The sequence below is a fragment of the Cherax quadricarinatus genome, chromosome 36 (genome assembly GCF_038502225.1).
Source record: "Cherax quadricarinatus isolate ZL_2023a chromosome 36, ASM3850222v1, whole genome shotgun sequence".
NCBI lineage: Eukaryota > Metazoa > Arthropoda > Malacostraca > Decapoda > Parastacidae > Cherax > Cherax quadricarinatus.
In genome coordinates, this window is record NC_091327.1 from 28,030,895 (window position 1) to 28,042,224 (window position 11,330).

Below are 11,330 nucleotides of genomic sequence, written 5' to 3' on the forward strand. Positions count from 1 at the left end.
AAATGGTTTCCTTCGCAAACATGATAGTTGCCCTGGTTCAGGATGTCCTCCTGTAGAAAGTGATGATCCAGATCCACCTCAGGCACCTGAACCCTCTCCAACAGATCTCATCTCATCAGACAATATCTTGGAAGCAATTAAAGCAACAGGTAACAGACACACACATATTCCCAAAGCAGCCCGTCCACACGCAGCTGGGGAACTTACAGACCTCCTGAAAAACGTAAACGATGGTTTCACTATCTTAAATGCTCCACCAATCATCAAGGCATGGCACAACTTGCTTCTTTTTGGCAATGTCTGCTTAGCTGTGCCGGAAAGAAGGGGAAAGAGACTAGCCTCAATGATAATTAAATCCTTAAGAGATTTTCCTAGAGCTGATGACCTCATTCACCTTCCCCGTTAACACAAAAAAGGGAGAGGCAGAACCCCCACTCACTCCACTGACAGTGAAAAAGTCAGAGTCCAGGTGAGCAAAAAAATTGAAGAGGGCAACACAGTGGGGGCAATCAGAATTATTACCAGTGAAGATACAGTTGCTCCCAGGGATGCTGACACGGCTGAAGCACTTAGAGGAAAGCACCCTGCCAGGGAAACCAGTGGCACCAACAGTTCCAACACCTCTGTCCACTGTGGAACCATTGATTGTGGAAGACTCAAGCATTTACAAAGCAATAATATCGTTCTCATCTGGCTCTGCTGGGGGTTACACTGGAATAAGGTCACAACATTTAAAGAAAATGGTTAATACAGATATTGGGGAAATTGCAGAGACATTGCTTTCAGAGATCACAAGGTTCGTCAACAATTCTTTGGCTGGTCTGATTCCTGATGAAATTAGACCTTTCTTTTTTGGTGCAACACTTTGTGCACTTAAAAAGAAGGATGGAGGAATTCGGCCAATTGCAGTAGGCAACACGTTATCCCGCCTCGTATCCAAAGCTGCTGTCCGAAGTATTCGTGCACAGGCAGCCATGATGCTTCAACCAAACCAGCTTGGCTTTGGGGTTTCTCAAGGAAGTGAAGCAGCGGTTCATGCAACAAGGGCGTATATCAACAACCTGCCTGAGGACAATGCAGTGGTAAAATTAGAATTCAAGAATGCATTCAGTCTCTTCCCTTTTGTTGCAGCTGGGTATAGCAAGGAATTAATGCTTCTCTTTGGAGAGCATGAAATCACATCATCGGAAGGTGTCCAACAAGGAGATCCTCTTGCACCATTTCTCTTCTGTATAGCAGTTAGGGAAATCACAGTCAGACTTACCAGAGAGCTAAACATCTGGTTCCTAGATGATGGCACACTGGCAGGTACAAAGGAGTCCCTCCTACATGATCTTACACAGGTAATGACACGGGGACAGGAAGTGGGTCTCATCCTGAATCCATCCAAATGTGAAATCATCCCAATCAACAAGTGATAAATGCAGTGAGATTAAAACTACCAGGAGCAGCAGTCATTGCCCCCACAAATAGTGTCTTGCTAGGAGCACTCTGGGAAGCAATGCCATTGACACAATTCTCAGGAAGAAATTGGAAGAGTTAAGGAGAATGGAACAACGAATAGGCAATCTGGACACCCACGATGCCTTGTACCTTCTCACAAAGTGCTTGAGTCTGCCCAGGTTGACATATTTCCTAAGATGTGCACCTTCATGTGATAATCCTATACTGCACGAATATGACAGTATCCTGAGGCAGATTTTTACGAAAGTAGTTAACCTTACTCTAGAAGAAGGGCAGTGGAACCAAGCTACACTTCCAGTCAGACTAGGAGGCATTGGTCCGCAAGTCATCACAGATTGCGCTACCTGCTTTTCTGTCCTCATGTATTGCATCCAGAGGGCTTGTAGCAGCGATTCTCCCTGAACATCTTAGGGACAAGATTGGAGTCCAGGACCAAAAGTTCATTGACGGAGCCATGATCCGGAATAATCTAACGGGCTCCGAAACCATACCTGCTCCCCCCAACAACTGCAAACAATCGCACTGGGATGGTCCAATAGTGGAAAATATAGCCTCAACAATGCTTCAGAGTGTGTCAGGGAAGGATAGAGCCCGCCTCCTGGCAGTGAGAGCACCTCATGCAGGGGATTTTCTGTTGGCTGTTCCCAACTCCAGCCTTGGCACACGCCTCAACCCACAGACCATCCGCATCGGTGTTGCCCTTCGACTTGCTACCCCTATTCTCGCCGAACACAGGTGTATTTGTGGCAGCGAAGCAGCAGACCGATTCGGGTACCATGGTCTTGTGTGCCGAAAACTGGAGGAGATAATAACTAGAACAGAGTATACTACAAACTCTAATCATACAATAGAGCAGAAAAATAATGTGAAGGACCTGGGAGTGGTAATGTCTGAGGATCTCGCTTTCAAGGATCACAACAATGCCACAGCCACAACTGCAAAGAAAATGATAGGATGAATAATGAGAAAGTTCAAAACAAGAGATGCTAAGCCAATGATGATCCTTTTCAAATCACTTGTTCTCTCTAGGCTGGAATACTGCTGTACTAACATCTCCGTTCAAAACAGGTAAAATCGCAGATCTAGAGAGTGCACAGAGAACCTTTACTGCACATATAAGTTCCATCAAACACCTCAACTTCTGGGAACCCCTGGAAGCATTTGACTTGTACTCGCTGGAACGCAGGCGAGAGAGATATATTATAATCTACACTTTGGAAAATCCTAGAAGGAATGGTCCCTAATCTGCACACATAAATCACTCCATACGAAAGTAAAAGACTGGGGAGGCGATGCAAAATACTCCCAGTGAAAAGTAGGGGCGCCATTCGTACACTAAGAGAAAACACCTAAAGTGTCCCGGCTCAAGACTGTTCAACAGCCTCCCACCAAGCATAAGGGGATTTTCAAATAGGCCCCTGCCTACCTTCAAGAGGGAGCTGGACAGATACTTACAGTCGATGCCGGATCAGCCGGGCTGTGGTTCGTACGTTGGACTACGTGCGGCCAGCAGTAACAGCCTGGTTGATCAGGCCCTGATCCACCGGGAGGCCTGGTCGTGGACCGGACCGCGGGGGCGTTGATCCCCGGAATACCCTCCAGGTAGACAAGAGTAAAGTGGTGTTGCGTCGAGGCATGAACGTGAGATACATGGTGAAGGTGTTAAGAACGTTCCTTTAAAAAATGACTTGGTTAAAAATTCCCTAGTACTGAGCAATTTCAGCTTGCTAGATTTAGGCATATTTTCAATCTGGGCCTATTAGTCACATATAGCAGAATTAATTATAATCATATATATAGTAACTCTTGTGAAAAAAAATATTATAAAAAACAGTTGTGATGTGGTTTTTTTTTTTAGAAAAAAAAAATGTCATTTTTTTGAGGTAGAAATTGCAACTGGTCAGTTTGAGTTGCTGTGTGTTGAGTTAACAGTTAGGAACGAAACTAATACATTTACTTATTTAAAATTTTGAATTGTAAAAGTATTTTAAATTTCTCTTCATAATTATTGCCGCTTTGCCTTTGTGCATGAAGCAGCCTTCATGTCTACGAATATAACAATCTCTTCTCGGTGAAGACGTGTTGAGTCCAAGTAGTTCACGATCAGCGCTTGCACCTGTTCGTTTACTTGTGCTCCAGTATACTGGAACTCGTCATGTGCACTGGAACTCGTCATGTGCACTGGAACTCGTCATGTGCACTGGAACTCGTCATGTGCACTGGAACTCGTCATGTGCACTGGAACTCGTCATGTGCACTGGAACTCGTCATGTGCACTGGAACTCGTCATGTGCACTGGAACTCATGTACACTGGAACTCGTCATGTGCACTGGAACTCGTCATGTGCCCTGGAACTCGTCATGTGCACTGGAACTCGTCATGTGCACTGGAACTCATCATGTGCACTGGAACTCGTCATGTGCACTGGAACTCGTCATGTTCACTGGAACTCGTCATGTGCACTGGAACTCGTCATGTGTACTGGAACTCGTCATGTGCACTGGAACTCGTCATGTGCACTGGAACTCGTCATGTGCACTGGAACTCGTAATGTGCACTGGAACTCGTCATGTGCACTGGAACTCGTCATGTGCACTGGAACTCGTCATGTGCACTGGAACTCGTCATGTGCACTGGAACTCGTCATGTACACTGGAACTCGTCATGTGCACTGGAACTCGTCATGTGCACTGGAACTCGTAATGTGCACTGGAACTCGTCATGTGCACTGGAACTCGTCATGTGCACTGGAACTCGTCATGTACACTGGAACTCGTCATGTGCACTGGAACTCGTCATGTGCACTGGAACTCGTCATGTACACTGGAACTCGTCATGTGCACTGGAACTCGTCATGTGCACTGGAACTCGTCATGTGCACTGGAACTCGTCATGTGCACTGGAACTCGTCATGTGCACTGGAACTCGCCATGTGCACTGGAACTCGTCATGTGCACTGGAACTCATCATGTGCACTGGAACTCGTCATGTGCACTGGAACTCGTCATGTGCACTGGAACTCGTCATGTGCACTGGAACTCGTCATGTGCACTGGAACTCGTCATGTGCACTGGAACTCATGTACACTGGAACTCGTCATGTGCACTGGAACTCGTCATGTGCACTGGAACTCGTCATGTGCACTGGAACTCGTCATGTGCACTGGAACTCGTCATGTGCACTGGAACTCGTCATGTGCACTGGAACTCGTCATGTGCACTGGAACTCGTCATGTGCACTGGAACTCGTCATGTGCACTGGAACTCGTCATATGCACTGGAACTCGTCATGTGCACTGGAACATACTACGTTCAGTTTATGTACAACGGATCCCAGAACGTTGAAAATAAATGCACCCATACACAGTGGGGTACTGCATTCATCTTCTATATTATGTACAATCATTTACTGATATGTTGATATGCTGTATATAATAATATTGTATGTAATATTACTGGTTGTTATAATGTTACTGGATAATATCATTCATAAAATAATAGTGAGTGGGGAATATGGTATTTTACCTGGAAAGGATGGAGAGGGTTACATTACAATGATCTGTTAAGGAACTTGGTAATATGGGAGCATATTTATATTTAGTAAATTTATTACAGATCATTTAAGACCTTTTATATCGTCTATTGGTTCACACACGGCCAAGGTTCGGCCGCTTCTGTGTTAGCTGGCTCGCCTCCCCATAATGAAGGACCAAGATACTCTTGTATTATTTCTCCTTCAAGTCTTCTCATAATGAAGGACCAGAGAATTCTTGTATTACTCCCCCTTCAAGTCTTCTCCCCATAATGAAGGACCAGAGAGCTTTTGTATTACTCCCCCTTCAAGTCTTCTCCCCATAATGAAGGACCAGAGAATTCTTGTATTACTCCCCCTTCAAGTCTGAGTGTATGGCAGAAGCTACATCACACCTCTTCTACTTCTAAAATAAGTAAATGTATTACTTTCGTTCCTAACTGTTAACTCTGCAAATCACTCAACACACAGCAACTCAAACTGACCAGTTGCAATTTCTACCTCAAAAAAAAAAAAAAAAAAAAAAAAAAAAATCACAGATGCTTTTATATTTTTTCACAAGAGTTACTTAATTAGTACTTTCAAATGTAATTTTACCAGTGATATTAATGGCATCAGCGAAAGGAATTTCTGACCCACATTAGTAAGTATATTCAGGTACAGGTACACATAAGTATAGTTATATAAATTATCATACATAGCAGCATATGTGTAGATTTCTTATTTAAACCTTAAAAGTTAAAACGGCTAAATGGGTTCCTAGATCATTTGTTAAAACCTGTCAAAACGTAGGTTATATTAAAAAATAAAAGTCACAGTGCTGTGGCTGGAACAATTCACAAATATCTCGCAATTACGAGTGGAACATTACGATGACATTTTGATTAAGGAGGGAACTTAACGTCGTGATCTCTACGTGCGGGTTTGTTGCGAACTGCACCATATTGTTCTTCAACACTTACGTTGGTCCCTGGCTTCTTAAAGCTTCACTTTCTCAGATTCAGTCTGTGTGTGTGACCTAATTAATGTTTGCATAAATAACTCATTACGATTTTGACCAGATATAAACATGTAAATAGTTCATTACCACCGTGAATTGTTCAGCCATAAAATCTTAGCAGCCCAGTCCCAGGACCCACTGTGTACATCTGTAATCCCATGACTGCCGCCCACAGGATGGGTATAGGGTGCAGAATAAAGACATTAAACTGACTAGATTCAGTCCTCCGTCAATTTCAGTGCTCGCATGAGTACTTTTAGAAATCTTACACAATATCGTAGCCCTTCCTTCCCTTCTCCCTGTCTCCTAACAGGAACTCAATCATGTGTCAACACACAGAGCTGTGAAGGTTCACTCAGATCTACCTAGGTCAGCCTTGGTGTCTCAGAATACTCACCAGACCCAGTTATGGGTTGGATATACCTACACCTGGTGATGGGTTGGATGTACCCATACCTGGTGATGTCTTGGGTATACCCACACCTGAAGGTGTGGGTATGCCCAGTTCAGCAGAACAGGCCAGAACTCTACAACTGTAGGCAAAGAATTTGGGCCCAGGAGCTGAGACTCGACTCCTGCATACAATTCGGTGGATACAATTAGCTGAGAAGAATTAGGTTAGTGACATCACTCTGTGTTTGTTACTACAGACGTGGACTAAAAAATAGGTAATCCAATACCTGCACACACCATCACAATAACTACATATACTAGTCTGAACTTTCTCAGCAGGTGTTGAGGAAAGTTCAACCTTGGGAAGGGGTTCAACGAGAGTAGGATCGTGGCAACGTGTCATTGAACAGTGAGGGTCTTAAATGCTTGGTCATTATGACAAACATTACTGTGTGCTCTGGCTTCCCCTCCCTCCCCCCGTGGTGTGTATGTGTGTGTGTGTGTGTGTGTGTGTGTGTGTACTCACCTACTCACCTAGTTGAGGTTGCAGGGGTCGAGTCCAAGCTCCTGGCCCCGCCTCTTCACTGGTCGCTACTAGGTCACTCTCCCTGAACCGTGAGCTTTATCATACCTCTTCTTAAAGCTATGTATGGATCCTGCCTCCACTACATCGCTTCCCAAACTATTCCACTTCCTGATTACTCGGTGGCTGAAGAAATACTTCTTAACATCCCTGTGATTCATCTGTGTCTTCAACTTCCAACTGTGTCCCATCCCTGGAACATCCTGTCTTTGCCCACCTTGTCAATTCCTCTCAGTATTTTGTATGTCGTTATCATGTCCTCCCTATCTCTCCTGTCCTCCAGTGTCGTCAGGTTGATTTCCCTTAAGTGTGTGTGTGTGTGTGTGTGTGTGTGTGTGTGTGTGTGTGTGTGTGTGTGTGTGTGTGTGTGTGTGTGTATGTGTGTGTGTGTGTATGTGTGTATGTGTGTGTGTGTGTGTGTGTGTGTGTGTGTGTGTGTGTGTGTGTGTGTGTGTGTGTGTGTGTGTGTGTGTGTGTGTGTGTACTCACCTCACCTAGTTGAGGTTGCAGGGGTCGAGTCCAACCTCTCGGCCCCGCCTCTTCACTGGTCGCTACTAGGTCACTCTCCCTGAACCGTGAGCTTTATCATACCTCTCCTTAAAGCTATGTATGGATCCTGCCTCCACTACATCGCTTCCCAAACTATTCCACTTTCTGATTACTCTGTGGCTGAAGAAATACTTCCTAACATCCCTGTGATTCATCTGTGTCTTCAACTTCCAACTGTGTCCCATCCCTGGAACATCCTGTCTTTGCCCACCTTGTCAATTCCTCTCAGTATTTTGTATGTCGTTATCATGTCCTCCCTATCTCTCCTGTCCTCCAGTGTCGTCAGGTTGATTTCCCTTAACCTCTCCTCGTAGGACATACCTCTTAGCACTGGAACTAGTCTTGTTGCAAACCTTTGCACTTTCTCTAGTTTCTTCATGTGGTTGGCTACGTGTGGGTTCCAAACTGGTGCCGCATACTCTAATATGGACCTAACGTACACGGTGTACAGGGTCCTGAACGATTCCTTATTAAGGTGTCGGAATGCTGTTCTGAGATTTGCTAGGCGCCCATATGCTGCAGCAATTATTTGGTTGATGTGCGCTTCAGGAGATGTGCCTGGTGTTATACTCACCCCAAGATCTTTTTCCTTGAGTGAGGTTTGTAGTTTTTGGCCCCCTAGATTGTACTCCGTATGCGGTCTTCTTTGCCCTTCCTCAATCTTCATGACTTTGCACTTGGTGGGGTTGAACTCCAGGAGCCAATTGCTGGAGCAGGTCTGCAGCCTGTCCAGATCCCTTTGTAGTTCTGCCTGGTCTTCGATCGAATGAATTCTTTTCATCAACTTCAGGTCATCTGCAAACGGGGACACTTCAAAGTCTATTCCTTCCGTCATGTCGTTCACAAATACCAGAAACAGCACTGGTCCTAGGACTGACCCCTGTGGGACCCCGCTGGTCACAGGTGCCCACTCTGACACCTCGACACGTACCATGACTGGTGGTATATAAGGCTCCATACTGTCACTTCAACTCCATATTGTTTCAGACTATGGAACAAAACTCCTCTCCAGACTGAGGGACTGACCACCTGAAAACTTTAAGGGTGATGGACTGATTACATCGTCTTCACGTCAATCTGCTTCTATCAACTTTTCTGTACTCGACTGAGGAAGCCTACTGTGTAGGCGAAACGTTTCGAAATAAAGATATCTAACTGATGCATATGTGTCTTACCTAACAAGTATAACACAGTAATAACCACTTCTGTGTAGTGCAGGAAAGTGCAATTGACCCATCACGAGTAAACTCCGCAGTTCTGTCATAAAGCTCCAGCAGCAGGTTCATGAGGCAAGACTTACTTTCCCTAAATCCAGGTGTGCATATGTATTTGTTAAGTGTATAGAGACGATGGTAGCAGCTGTGTATACGTTTGTGTGTGTGCACACGTGTGTGTACATGACCAAACATTCACACATGCGGTCAGTGCTGCTGAACAGACACCGTGACACCCCCGTTTTCTGTGGCTCTCTTATTTGATTAAACTAAAATCTTTCAACCGTATGTAGATCATAGCGATTTTATGTAATTATCATATCTTTGCCAACAAAAACTGTTTCCACCACCTCACTTTCCAGACTGCTCCATATCGTGACAACTCTGTGACTGAAGAAATACTTCCTATCATCGCTGTGGCTCATCTGCGTCATCTTCCAATTGTGACCCCTTGTTGCTGTGTCTCATCTCTGGAACATCTTATACACTAACACAAGTGTTTCATTTATCACAGATTTTACACAGGTTGAGTAGGACCCGAGGGATATCAAATATCAAGTCAGGCTGTCCCTCTCATTTACACTGGAACTTGGGATTTTGCTAGCTAGGTTTGATCCTAATGTAGAGGAGGAATCATTTAGTGTAATGGCCTTTTCAGCAGGCTGGATATGAGGTTCATCTGGTTTAGTTTGGACAATATCTTCAGTGTGATCAGTTTTAGGGAGCCCAGGATCTAAAAGTGTTTTCCACGTATTTTTCATATCCTCTTTTGTTTCATTAAAACTGCTAGCATAATATAGTTGTTTAGACTTCCCTTTTAGATTAATAAATACAGATGTATAGTTCTTAGACCTTTCATTAGTTATTAATCTTTATCTGTATTTTTTCAATGGCCCTAAGGATGCCATTTATTGGGGGAACTTAGCCTTTTTGCTGTGATTTGTTTAGTTTCAGTAGAACAATGCCCATTGTAGAGGTTTCGCATTTTCTTGTGTAGAGAAAAGACTGACATATTTCTCAGTTTTCCCGTGTCATCAGCAAGTTGTCTGCCAGTCAATCTTTGTATAGTATTCGCCAAGAGACCTGATAAGTGTCTCCTGACACGGATCTTAATTACATAGATGACCTTCGGAATATTATTAATGGTTTGCCAGTGAGTGTTATTCACTACTGGAATGAAATTATTTACTGATGTTTCATTATGGTGACGAGATGGGATCTTATTATTTTCCAATGGTAATTTACATATGATGACCGACAGTTGGAGCTTTTGGTCATCTGATCGAGGCCTTTCACTGGCTTACGACTCCACCCCTTTAAAAATTATGGTTATATCCATTTTTCAATCTATATATCCCACTTTTATATTGGTCCAGATATGAACCATGAGGATACAGTTGTCTCAGAAATTCTTGAAGGCTTATTTATACTTGGTATTAGCAAGCAACTGTACATGTTGTTAAGGAAGTTTAATCCTTGAGGAACTTCAGCTTGGCTAAGGTTAATGTTGAAGTCACCATCTCATAAGGGGTAAGCCAGTGGAAGGGCTCAGTCAGATGACCATAAGCTCCATCTGTGGCACTACTTCCCATCGACAGACAGTACAAATATTTCTCCACCAAATTAATGTGAACTTCAAATATATATATATATATATATATATATATATATATATATATATATATATATATATATATATATATATATATATATATATATATATATATATATATAATATTTAAAAACGTATATAAAAAAATTAAATACTTTTAAATGTCAATAAATCGTCTGACACGACAAGTGTCGTACTTTTTTTAATTTAAAAGTCGACCGACCTCACCTGGGTCATAACGAATTCAGTACACATGCACATTAACCTCATAATTATTGTGAAATCAAAATATGTGGATAAAATTTAACACACACACACATAGGGAATGTCCTATGAAGAAAGATTAAGGGAAATCGGCCTGGCGACACTGGAGGACAGGAGGGTCAGGGGAGACATGATAACGACATATAAAATACTGCGTGGAATAGACAAGGTGGACGAAGACAGGATGTTCCAGGGAGGGGACACAGAAACAAGAGGCCACAATTGGAAGTTGAAGACACAAATGAGTCAGAGAGATATTAGGAAGTATTTCTTCAGTCATAGAGTTGTAAGGCAGTGGAATAGCCTAGAAAATGACGTAGTGGAGGTAGGAACCATACACAGTTTTAAGACGAGGTTTGATAAGGCTCATGGAGCGGGGAGAGAGAGGGCCCAGTAGCAACCAGTGAAGAGGCGGGGCGAGGAGCTAAGAATCGACCCCTGCAACCACAAATAGGTGAGTACAAATAGGTGAGTACACACACACACACACAATACACAGTAGAGCTACAACTGGAGGGAGAAGCAGGAAGGCCAGGACGAATGAAGCCAAACTACAAGAAAGGGGACTACATAGGAATGAGGAACTTCCTGAACGGGGTTCAGTGGGACAGAGAACTGGCAGGGAAGCCAGTTAATGAGATGATGGAATATGTAGCAACAAAATGCAAGGAGGCTGAGGAGAGGTTTATACCCAAGGGTAACAGGAATAATGAAAAAGC